Genomic DNA, 13304 nt, shown 5'->3' on the forward strand with positions numbered 1-13304 from the left:
ATGTGAGGGTTGAATGTTTAATGTTATTAAAAGTTTTTTATGATGATTTAACACTCATCTCTGGCCCTAATATTGTCGGTGGGGGCATACCACAAGACGAAGGGGTCCAAGTACTGGCACATAACATGATCCTAAGAAAGATTACTCAGGCGACTGGGATCAGGAGTGAGGAGGAGAAGGAGAGAAACCATTGACGTGTGTGCCACTTTCACACGGCCATGTAAGTGTTTTTAGTACTTCTGATTCCATTCCGTGTGTCTTTAGAACACACAGTAAGTGCATTGACTGTGGTAAATGAACACATGTGCGCTGCTGTGTGATGCAATTGGGTCGGCTACAATTCAGCAGCCTGCCCTTGGTTATTCATATCTATTTTGACTTTGAACCACTCTTTAATTCTGGGCTCACCTATTTTTTCTGTTCCTTATACCAATTTCTAAGGATTCTGTATTGATCCTACAGTAGGTGGGGTTGAGCAGCAGGCGCCTTCAACCCTGGCATGTTTTGAACAGTGGGGCATTGGTGAAGGTAGTATCAATTATCTTGAAATTTATACCTGCCGTAGTTCAAATTTGCGCCAGAGTATTCTCTGTCTATGCGTAATTGTAGAAGAAATCCTGCAGGAGGTAAGCGGAACACAGCAGAGCAAATGCAGGGGCTAAACACCAAGATGAATAAAAGTCCTTTATTGCATGATCGACATCATGGTAAGTGGTGAGTAAAAATCTCTTACGCGTTTCAGGCATCTGCCCTTTATCAAAGAGAACTATTCAACACACTGCAACTGCCCGTCTGATATAGGTCTATCCCTGCTTCCAGCTGATCTCAATGGGATGATTTTCGCACGAGAACGTCAGGCTACGATCTCATTGGCTGTCTGGTGCAGCCAATGGGATGAATTAACCCTTGTAGTGCGTGTGTGACGTGCAGGAGATGCAGGAGCTGCTGCAGTGTGTATGAAAGAAAGCAACAATATTGTAAGACAACATTAAAGACATATTAAAAACAATGTATCTATATAGTGAAACAATCTACTCGGCTGAAATGGTGGTAAGGAGGTAACAGATGCAGAAGAATGATACATATCATATACCACGGCTATTGATAATAATAGGCTGTTAATGAAGATTTTTCCTAATGTAAAACAGCAGTAGGAACCTGATTTTAATATAGTAATAGCTGTATATTTGATAGGTATAGAATTGATTATGAAAAATGTATAAATGTATAAATGTATACAATTTGATAGGGATAGAATTGATTATGAAAAAAAACAGATATATGCATGGCAGAAACTGCCTCCCCCAAGAATGACATACCAACAAGAGCAAACACAGAAAAAAGGTCCCTATAGAAAGAACACATATCAAAGAAAATCTACCCCAAACAAATCTATTCTAAAAAGAAGAACATCAGGAGCATCCAGTATATCGGATGTTTCAGATCCAGAGAACCGACCTTCAGTGGTTTCATTCACAACAGATGAAGACACAGATCGCCTCAGTGACTTCACAGACGCAGAAGAACGTCACAAAAAAGATACATCATATCGTCAATATCCATTACGCCACCAAGAAAATCCATCAACCTCATTTGATCTGGGCAATCAAAGGGAGTCAAAAAACTCCCAAAGAGGACGCGGCGCTCGCCCAAAAGAAGGGCAAATAAAGAAAAGAAAAATGGAACATTGATGCCTGAGAACAATGTAATCAATATTTCGGGGATAGATCTAACAGAAGGAGAGACAAAGGTTCTCAATAAGGGTCTGAACTTTGGTATCCAGGACAACTTTGATCTTTTCAATACTGTTATAGATTTGCAAAAATATATTAGAAAGTTATCTTTAAAGAAATTTTTCAACTCCAAACAGCCTGCTGTCTGTGATGTCTCTACACTGGACGACCCAGAGGACCCCACTTTGGGCCCTTTGGTGCGGGGTGTCACGGACGACAGGCTGTCTTTCAAAGAGTATACAGCAATACAAGATATGAATGACTTATTTAATGAACAAAATTTGACAGATGTTCATAATGTCAGTGCCTCAGAACAGTTCCTCTTTTTGACTACTTCCAAACACACATCATTTAGGAACAAATCTATTTTCTGCCCTATGTTCTCCAAGGGCCCACATCTGGAGACCTATGAAAAACTAGTGGAAAAAGATCTGCAACTATTAGCTAAGGGATACAATTTTACCACTTCGGTATCCAACAACTTATCCAAAGAAGAAGGTCAATCTTTGGCTGCTTTGAAAAGCAGAAAAGATATAGTGATAAAAAATGCAGACAAAGGTGGGGCCATAGTGGTAATGAGCTCTGAGATGTACCTATCTGAAGCAATCAGACAATTAAACGATACTGATGCATATTGTAAACTTACCAATGATCCCACGCAGATGTATCTGAAAGAAATTGAGAAGCTCGTAGATCTGGGCAGAGAGTTGCATGTTCTATCCAAACAAGAATCAGAATTTTTGTTCAACCCTTTTCCCATCATACCTATTTTTCACCATCTCCCAAAGATCCACAAGTCGCTTGGGTGTCCTCCAGGCAGACCTATAATATCTAGCATTGGATCTTTGGGAGATGGTTTATCTAGGTATGTGGATTTTTTCTTGCAGCCGTTGGTTTAACAATTACCCTCATTTTTGAAGGATTCTTTTGATTTGCTCCTAGATATAAGAAACATCACATGGTGTCACACATACACTTGGGTCACATTAGATGTGACTTCCTTATACACAGTAATTGAACACACTAAGGGCATTAAAGCAGTCACTTATTTCTTAAATAATTCCAACCTTCACTTGGCACAAATCACATTTATTTTGGATAGTGTATTATTTTTATTACAGCACAATTATTTCACGTTTAACAATCAATATTATTTACAGACACAAGGCACGGCGATGGGGACTTCATTTGCACCTTCATACGCCAATTTATTTATGGGACATTGGGAAACACAACACATTTTCGGTGACACTAACCCGTATAGACATCACATCAAGTTTTATCGTCGCTATATTGACGACCTGTTACTATTCTGGTCTGGGGATGCACACACACTTTCACTATTCTTCACATACCTTGAATCCAACAACTGCAATCTTAGATTTACACATATGGTTCATGACCATTATATTGATTTTTTAGATCTCCACTTATATGTGGACACTGATCTTTCCATACAAACTAACATTTACAGAAAAGCAAATTCTCGCAACTCTCTGCTCAGAGCAAATAGTGCACACCCTAGACCACTCTTGAACAGCATTCCCAGGAGTCAGTTTTTAAGGCTCAGGAGGATATGCTCGACTGACTCAAGTTTCAAAGATCAAGCAGAACAACTTAAAATAAGATTTAAGGCTCGTGGTTACTCAGACAATGTTCTTGAAAGTGCATTACAAAACGCTAAACAATGTAAAAGAGAAGATATATTGTGCAGACATAAGAAGGCCAAAAAGCAAAAAAGTACTCAGGAGGGTGATATACCCTTATTCATTACCACTTACTCGAGACAAGCAGGAATTATATGATCAATCCTGAACAAACATTGGGAGGTACTCAGACTAGATGGAGATTTAGATAGAGTTACACTCTCCAAACCGAAAATAGTTTATCGTAAAGCCAAAACATTGGGAGATCACTTATCTCCCAGTATGTACATAGAGAGAAGGGTTCCAGAGAAAGGGTTTCCCAAGGGGTTCTACAAATGTGGAACATGCAACTTTTGCAAATACGCACTCCCCATTAAAACAATTAAGAACATCTTCACGGGACATAGACATAGGAGAAATTCATTTTTAACTTGTAACTCCAAATGTGTTGTCTATGTTCTCAAATGCGCATGTGGTTCTAGTTATATTAGAAGGACTATAAGACCACTAAAGATAAGAATTAGGGAACATATCAGAACAATTAGAAATAAAGATGACAACTACCCAGTGGCCAGACACTTTAACAAATGTGTACAAGGCTCGATAGAGCATTTAACATTCAGTGCTCTGGAACATATCCCTGTTCATCCTAGAGGAGGAGACAGAGAGTCACTCCTTAACCGTCGAGAAATGCACTGGATCTATAACCTAGGGACATTGGCCCCCAAGGGTATGAACATTGACTGGGAGTTGAAACACTTTCTAATTTAAATCAAATTCTAATCAAACACTATATGCTATATAAACATCAATAGCATACAGCATATCTATACCACTACAACACAGCATGTTTGACACACTAAGGATACAAAAACATAATTAAATTTTATATAGATATATTATTTGCATATACAGTCAAACTATATGGCAGGGTATGACTAAGGACATTAATGTCCCCAAATAAACACTGTATGAGAACTGTCCAAGCATATATAGCTGTATAGGATTGTCAATGAAATGGGTGATTTCTAAGTGTTGTTTCATAAAAATGAAGTTGATATATCAGGAAAGAATATCATTTTCATAATGTGGAATAAACCGAATATCTATATATATGATTGTACATCACCTATTGCTGTATTTTTCTGTTCTGTACATATATATGTATATGACAATAAGTGTACTATGCTTCTTTCCATTAACTCCCTATATATGGTGGACATATCAGGAATTCTGATTGTATGATTATTATCTAGAAAAGCTTATAAGTCTAATCAATGAATAACTAATATACAGCTATTACTATATTAAAATCAGGTTCCTACTGCTGTTTTACATTAAGAAAAAATCTTCATTAACAGCCTATTATTATCAATAGCCGTGGTATATGATATGTATCATTCTTCTGCATCTGTTACCTCCTTACCACCATTTCAGCCGAGTAGATTGTTTCACTATATAGATACATTGTTTTTAATATGTCTTTAATGTTGTCTTACAATATTGTTGCTTTCTTTCATACACACTGCAGCAGCTCTGCTGATCTGAAACATCTCCTGCACGTCACACACGCACTACAAGGGTTAATTCATCCCATTGGCTGCACCAGACAGCCAATGAGATCGTAGCCTGACGTTCTCGCGCGAAAATCATCCCATTGAGATCAGCTGGAAGCAGGGATAGACCTATATCAGACGGGCAGTTGCAGTGTGTTGAATAGTTCTCTTTGATAAAGGGCAGACGCCTGAAACGTGTAAGAGATTTTTACTCACCACTTACCATGATGTCGATCATGCAATAAAGGACTTTTATTCATCTTGGTGTTTAGCCCCTGCATTTGCTCTGCTGTGCTCCGCTTACCTCCTGCAGGATTTCTTCCACTGTTTATCATCAGCGTGACGCACGCCAAAGGAACAGCTGATATCTGCCAACTGTGAGTACCCCAGTCCACTTACCTGCGTTCTGGGGCTAATGTTCCTTGTTCCACACACCTCCTAAGGGGGACATTATACTGTTCTTAGGTAATCAGATATTTTACACTGATTTTACCGTTAGATACAGGTCCCGCCCGCCACAGAGGAGCAAGGGTTAACTGTATGGAACACACGGTTTACATGCTTCATAAGACAGCTTCTCCAACTTATTATTGATTATATGACATATACCTACAATCATTTCTACAAGGAATACCACTTAGCTGAGCACGGTACTGGGGATTGTTTCCCTATTTTTTCACTTATATGCATAATATGTATGTTATATGAGACAAACCAAATTCACATTTTGTTTTATCTACAGTGGCGGCCGTTCTGAGTCTAAGTCGGCTAGAACCGCGGTTCTCAGATTATCCCGGTTATGTGCGTTTTTTTGTCGTTTTCGCCCGGAGTGAACTGCATTATTTTCACACTTGTGATATTAGCATTTTATTCTCGCTGTCTGCAATACTGCAATGCCGTGTATAAACTCAGGGGGGCGTTTGCGAGCTGTTGTCTTGGAAGTCTAATACCTTTGCGGTTCAACCTAGGTCAGTACACAGTCTGTGTGTGCGCGCGCAGTAATTGTAAATTTGCATATTTAAAGTATACATGCATTTGAAGTGCTGTTCTGCAGTACAGTATGTCTCATTTGAAAATTGTTGAAACGCATAGGCGTGTACAGTACTGTAACAGTGTCACATTTCGGAATATACAGCGCTCTCCCCTCGCTCAGGATAATTAACTGCACTGCAGGGTATTTCAACTTATCTACAATGCAGTACATCTCTCCCACACCATTCCTTTGAACGTGTGTCTGGTTTCAATCACATTCCTGCTTGACAGCAGGAATTTACTGTGCATGCGCCTGTAACTTTGCCCACCACTGCTTGCTTGCTTGAGTGAGTGAAATTTTTTTTTTTTATTGTAATTTTTTTTCCACAAGCCTGCAAAAACCATCTTACTGTATTATGATATTCAATCTGTGCTGTAGCTTTTGTCTGCGACCCTGTGCGTTTGACTGCACATGGTTGATTTGTGTGCTTTTTACGTAACGTATTTGGGGGTATATTATTATGATGAACTGCCTTTTGAAATTAAAGTATGTCTTTAGCTTTGAACTTCATGCGGCTGTCTTTAATTTTTTTAATCTTGCCATTATGTTCTTAATCCGTCCATAGCCGAGCTTCAAAGCCTCACTGCGCCTGTGTGTGATCCTTTTTCAGATGGGAGCTATTTAGCAGCTTAGCTGCTTACTGCGCATGAGTAACCCAACCCCCCCCCCTCGCCACAGAGTCCTTAATTTTCTGAATCTTGCCATTTTGTTCTTAATCCGTCCATAGCCGAGCTACAGTACAAAGCCTCACTGCGCCTGCGTGTAATTCTCTTTGAGACGGGAGCTTTGAGGCTTTGTTTATGGCAACGTTTTGGAAAATCCCTTCTCGAATTTTATTTGCACAGAGCATCACCTTGATATTATAATAATAATAATAGCATGTTTTTGTATAGCGCTGTTAGTTACAGTATACAGTACGTAGCGCTTTCCAGAGACATTTTGCAGGCACAGGTCCCTGTCCTGTGGAGCTCACAATCTATGTTTTTGGTGCCTGAGGCACAGGGAGATAAAGTGACTTGCTTTTTATGTACTGTATTTGGGGGTTGTATTTGGGGGTTTATTGATCAAATTATTATGATGAACTGCCTTTTGAAAATACTGTACTCTACTCTACAGTATGTAATTTCTTTGAACTCCTGCACAACTAATCCTTCATCCCTCCCCCACGCACACACAAACTCTTTTCGACAGACACCTCCACAGAGTCATTCATTTTATGAAGTTAGTCATTGTGTTTTTAATCCGTCCCTAGCCGAGCGTCAATCGCCTCACTGCGCCTGCATGTACTGTAAGCCTCTTTGAGATGGGAGCTAGCTGCTTACTGTGCACGAGTCACCCAAACCCCCTCTCCACACAGTCATTCATTTTCTGAAGTTAGTCATTGTGTTTTTAATCCGTCCCTAGCCGAGCGTCAATCGCCTCACTGCGCCTGCGTGTACTCTAAGCCTCTTTGAGATGGGAGCTAGCTGCTTACTGCGCATGAGTCACCAACCCCCCCCCTCTCCACACAGTCATTCATTTTCTGAAGTTAGTCATTGTGTTTTTAATCCGTCCCTAGCCGAGCGTCAATCGCCTCACTGCGCCTGTGTGTACTCTAAGCCTCGTTGAGATGGGAGCTAGCTGATTATTGCACATGACTCACCCAACCACCCCCCCCCAACCCTTTGAGGCTTTGTTTACGGTAACGCTTTGGAAAATCCCTTCTCGAATTTGAAATGTAAATCTGATTTGCACAACATTGTGAGAATTGAGAGTAAAAAAACCCATTAACTTATTCATGTTGTTTTGTCATTCATTCTTATACTGTAGGGGTGGGGGGGGGGGGGTTGTTGTCAATTATTATGATTATCAGGAATGTGAATAAATATTTATTTTATTTTTTCAGGAACAAAAAAATATAAAAATAATCATGAATAATACATAATGCAATCTTTATTAAGTTCTTCTGGCAAGTTGAAATTGGATAAACATTTAGAAAACATTTGTAAAACATGGAGAAACATGAATTATGCACATTTATAAGAATATTATTTAATAATATATATACTGTAATGTGTAATATATATATACTGTATAAATGTATATACAGTATACATAGTAATATTATTTTTTACGTCTTTATCTTGTTCCTCATTCCGTGTACAGCACAGTAGTTCATTGAGAGAGGAGAGGTTTTGTGTACATCAATACTGCTGTTTATATACTGTACATTTGACTGTACAAACAGATTAGACTGGACACAACACCCCACCTCCCCCATGCCACCCTTTTTTCCTGACTGGTGCTGCTTTCTCTGTTAAGAAAAAAATTGAGCAGTTAGTAGGCAGTTACTGTACTACTGTCAAACTAGTCTACTGTACAGTATACTGAAACTACTGTATACTCTGACTACTGTTAAATACTACTGTATGTAACCTGATGGCTGGTGCTGGTCTCTCTGTTAAGAAAAAACTGTAACTACTGAACTGTATACTCTGACTACTCTTAAATACTATTTAACCTGATGGCTGGTGCTGCTCTCTCTGTTAAGAAAAAACTGTAACTACTGTATAGTCTGACTATTGGGAAAGAAAAAATCTGTGCCATACTTACCTGTATCATACTGTACTTACAATACTACAGCACAGTACTACTTTCCTGATGCTTGCCCATTACGCGCGATCACAATGGGCAACACAGTGGCAATATGGTCTATATATTTATTGCAGCGTTCCACGGTGAGTACATCGTTCCAAAAACTCATTATGCCTTTCAACAACTCGTCCTTTTTGGAGGGTTTCGCCACTTTCCGGATATGGTCCTTCAGCTGATGCCAGACCATTTCGATCTGATTGAAGTCTGGCGATCTGTCATTGGAAAAAAAGGACAATTAGTTTAAGAGATACAGTACACAGTAAAAACAGTGGGGGAAAAATGAGACACGGTTACCACACTTACTCCGCTGGCGTCTTCACCCAATTGATACCACACTCAAGGATATGCGCTATTGACGCGGTGTGCTTCGGAGCGTTGTCTTGGTAGAATCGGTGACCATCCGGGAACTCGCGTGTGATATATTGCACACATCTCAGGGACAATGTTGTCTTGGAAGAAAGCTTTATTCCTGATTCCTATAGCAAGAAAAGAACAGTGCTGAAAATCTGCACAATAGTACAGTGCAGTGCATACAGCAAGGCTACACTAGGAAAGTACAGTGCATAAGGCTACATTATATTTGATATATTTTACCTTTAAAGATGACAATGCATCCTGTTCCACGCCTAGAGATGGCACCCTACACATGCAGCTTCACGGGGTGTTTTGGCCGCGGCTTCAAAGATATGCGGCCTTTTTTGTGGAATGCAAAGCTTGCAAATCTCTCCAGCGACACAGTAGACTCATCAGTGAAGATGCAATCCTGGAAAGTTTCCCCACTGTCAATCCATGCCTGGGCCTGGACCACTCTTTTGATTTTGTTTGAGTCCAGTATCATGGGGAACGCTCTGTAATGACAAGGAATAAATAATTTTAGCGGTACAGTACAGTTTCCTAAACAACACTTTTACCTCCTGTACTGCCCAGTACTAACCACACACGTCCATATTTCCATCCAATGCTGCGTCTCATCTTCTTTATGCTGGTCTCGGATACAGTGAGATTGTGATTTTCCTGCAGAGTGTATTTGACCCTTAATGCACTCTTCTCATCATTCTCCTCACTTATTTTGTCCACCAGAAGAGTTGTATGCCTTCAATGTAAAGAAAATATATTGTTTTGTTAATATGCAGCAATATAAAAATTATATATAATGTTGTGCTGTAATATAAATATACAAAAATATATATACTGTTGTTATATAAATATAAATATAAAAAATATATATACTGTTGTAATATAAATATAAAAAAATATACTGTTGTAATATAAATATACAAAATATATATATACTGTACTGATATAAATATAAATATACAAAATATATATACTGTACTGATATAAATATAAATATACAAAATATATATACTGTTGTAATATAAATATAAATATACAAAATATATATACCGTTGTAATATAAATCAACAGAAATAACAAAAATATTAGATTTAAATTCAAATGAAAACATTTTTTAAGTTGTATAAATATACTTACGCGTTAGTTACCCTTGGTGCCCTTTTGCTGTCTCTGTTTTTTCCGTGTGCATGATACAGTAGCGACATCTTTTATTGCACTGAATGCCGCCGGCAAGCCGGGATCTACCCCAGCTGCCGCCAGTAACAACCGCGCGCCGCCGCGTTTCCCCCACGCACCCCCCCTCCACTTCGCGCGCAATTTTCCTCCCTTCCCGACCCCGTACCCGGCTCCTGCTCTGCCCCTCTGCTTCCCCGCACCCCCGCTTACCTTAATTTGATCTCCAGGGGTGTCGGGGAAGCCTGCGGAAGCCGGGGAAGACGGGGAAGCCGGGCGCGCCTGTGACTGTGACGTCACAGTGCGCCGCCACGCGCCGCGGCTACCCGCTTCCCAGACGCATGCAGCCGGCGGCTTTTACTCGAATAAAAGCTGCCGCTGCTGTAGCTCACGGGGGTTGCTGGCACAACGAGGCCAGAAGTAGCTAACCAGCGTTGGATAGCAGCAATTCGGTGTCCGCTCGTGTACATCTCCTTAATTCGCATGCTGAGATCCTTGGAAATCTATTTAACAACCATTGCTGCGAGTCGAAAGAAATACAAACACAAGAATGTATATTCGATGTTTAGTCGATGTGTATTCAATGTGCAGTCAATACACAAAATGGATGGTGTATTTATACGGTAATGACTCACAATAGAGAACGCCCACTTCCAACACCTGTACCTCGCTGTCATGTATAAAAGGTTACACACTTTACATAGCCCACCACTCGATGATCTTTATCTGAACTTGCCGTTGTCCAGATACTGCATTACTGTATGCCATCTGCTTCCATGGATCAACCCCGATTCTACGGACGCAGGAACCCACTCGCCTCTGCCGTGCCTGTCAAGCAGAAAAAGCGAAAGGCGGTTGCCGTTTCCACGCCAAGGCAAAAGCGACAGGTTAAGGCCAATAAAGAAAACCTTCTGCTGACCCCAAAGGCTAAGGGTTTTCATAGACGTCAGCCTTATTATGTCAAGAAGATATACAGTGATGTACTCTCGACGCACAACGATTGGCTGCCAACCCATCGAATCCACAGACCACTTCCTCACATACGCTTCGACGACTCTGCTGCCGCTGTCCCGGAAATCTTCAGCCCGTCTTCTCCACCCCTCGTCCTCGACGCTGCCGCCGCCCTCCCGGAAACCCATAGGCTATCCTCTCCAGTTCTATCCGACGACGCTGCCTCTGAAATCCACGGGTCACTTTCTCCTTTGCTCTTAGATGACTCTGCTTCTCGCCCGGAAATCCAAAGGTCACTTTCTCCATCCCTCTTCGACGACGCTGCCGCTTCTCCTCTACCGGATTTCCCCAGGTTACCTCCTCCACCCTTCTTCGACGTTGCTGCCGCTTCTCTCCATGGAACCCCCATCTCATCCTCCATTGCACCCATCCACCCAGATTTCTAGACTCCATGCACAAGAAGCAGCTCGTTAGACCGGATGCTGAATGGGATAACTGTGGATCTCCCCAGGAACTCTATTGTGCTAGCAAAGATAGATTTGCCTCTGGAGACCATGCTAAATGTGGAGCAACGGATGATACATATGGATCAATGGATGGATCGAAGGATGGAGAAGATAGAGGCTGACATAGCGGGTATACATTATTTGCTCGGTGTTAATGCCCCTGTTTCCCCGACGCTTGAGCAGGGGGGTGACATGGATGTGATGAATGGGACCTTCGACCCCCTTCCATCACCAAGCGCACCCCCTCCACCAGAAGATGTAGTGTACATGTATGCCGTTGAGGAGGACATGACAACCCCGTCAAGACCACGCCAGGAGACAACACAGTGACCAAGACCAGAGGAAAGCTCCCTCCCAGACAACCTACCATCGCCCGTCGCCTCAAGCACACCCTCTCCCAAAAGACCTACATTCGCCCGCATCGATACGGTGCCTGACATCACCCTGTGCGATATGCCACCGGCGCTCAGGGAGAAGTATAGGGTGAAGAGTGCTGGTGCACCCCACAAGTATGCCTGTTACTTTTTAAGCACCATGTTCCCTACTCGTTGTACTCCGACTGGGCCTTCAAAGTGAACTACGAAGGAAATCGCGTAAAAAAGGCACTTCCTGCCTGTAGACGGACGTTCACAGAGGTACACAATTGGAGACTTTTATAAGGTGAAATTATAATAAGGCTTTATTGTGCCTTTTCCTTTTCATCAGGAAATCATCCAAACACAGGGGGGGGGGGGGGAAGCTTCTATTCACTTGGGAGTATTTCTAGTGAAACACTATGCAATTAATTCACATCTCCCTTAGTCAAGCATTTCTCACAGCCCCAAACACATAGCATGAAATAAGCAGATATAAGAAGTCTCTTAAGAAAGTCTTATCTGTTAGCTGCTGTAGAGTAAGCTTCTCTGCTCTCCTGGAACCGCACCCATGCGTTCACAGAAAATGTCAGCATCCAGGTTTAGAAGTCTTATTTGTCAGCTCCAGAGATCTATGTTCTCTTGGTCAGTCTCTCCTGGGAGACTCAAGAACCACTGCTCTGTCTCCAAAGTTCAGCTCTCAGTCAGAGCTAAGGAGTCACTTCCTGTCTCAACAGACAGGCTTTTGTAAGCAATCTAAATCAGGCAGGTGGTGTTTATTAATTGACTACCAGCAGTTAACCACCACACTGCTAGATTAAAGGCACATTACTTGAACAGGGATTACTCCCCTGTTACACTGCCAATTTAAGAAAGAACATTCTTGATGAAATGCAGTGCTTTTATCCAATTACAGATCCTGTAATGAAAGGCGTTCGAGACTGCATTAATGGCGTTTTGCGCCATGCAAGGAATCGGCCATGGACGGACAATGTGGAGGACTTTCTGTAAGACCATACTGTTGTTCTGAACTGTATTGTACTGTACTGTACATGTTTTGACCTGCTGTACTTGAATAAAGGAGATGTTGTTGTGTTTTTTTTACTTGTATTTATACAGAAATGTTTTAACTTGCTGTCCACACACACAGGACCTGCACAATTCCAGTCCCTGAGGGCCGCAAACAGGCACGGTTTTCAAGGTTGTCCTGAAAACCTGCCCTGTTTGCTGCCCTCGAGGATTGTAGTGGTGCAGGTCTGACTGACAGTTTTGCACACCATCCCACTGTACTGTATATGTTTCTTTAATAAAGGAGATGTTTCGTTTGTATACTGTATTTTATGAATAAAGTTTTTTTGTAAT

The sequence above is a fragment of the Ascaphus truei genome, chromosome 3 (assembly GCF_040206685.1).
Source record: "Ascaphus truei isolate aAscTru1 chromosome 3, aAscTru1.hap1, whole genome shotgun sequence".
Lineage (NCBI taxonomy): Eukaryota > Metazoa > Chordata > Amphibia > Anura > Ascaphidae > Ascaphus > Ascaphus truei.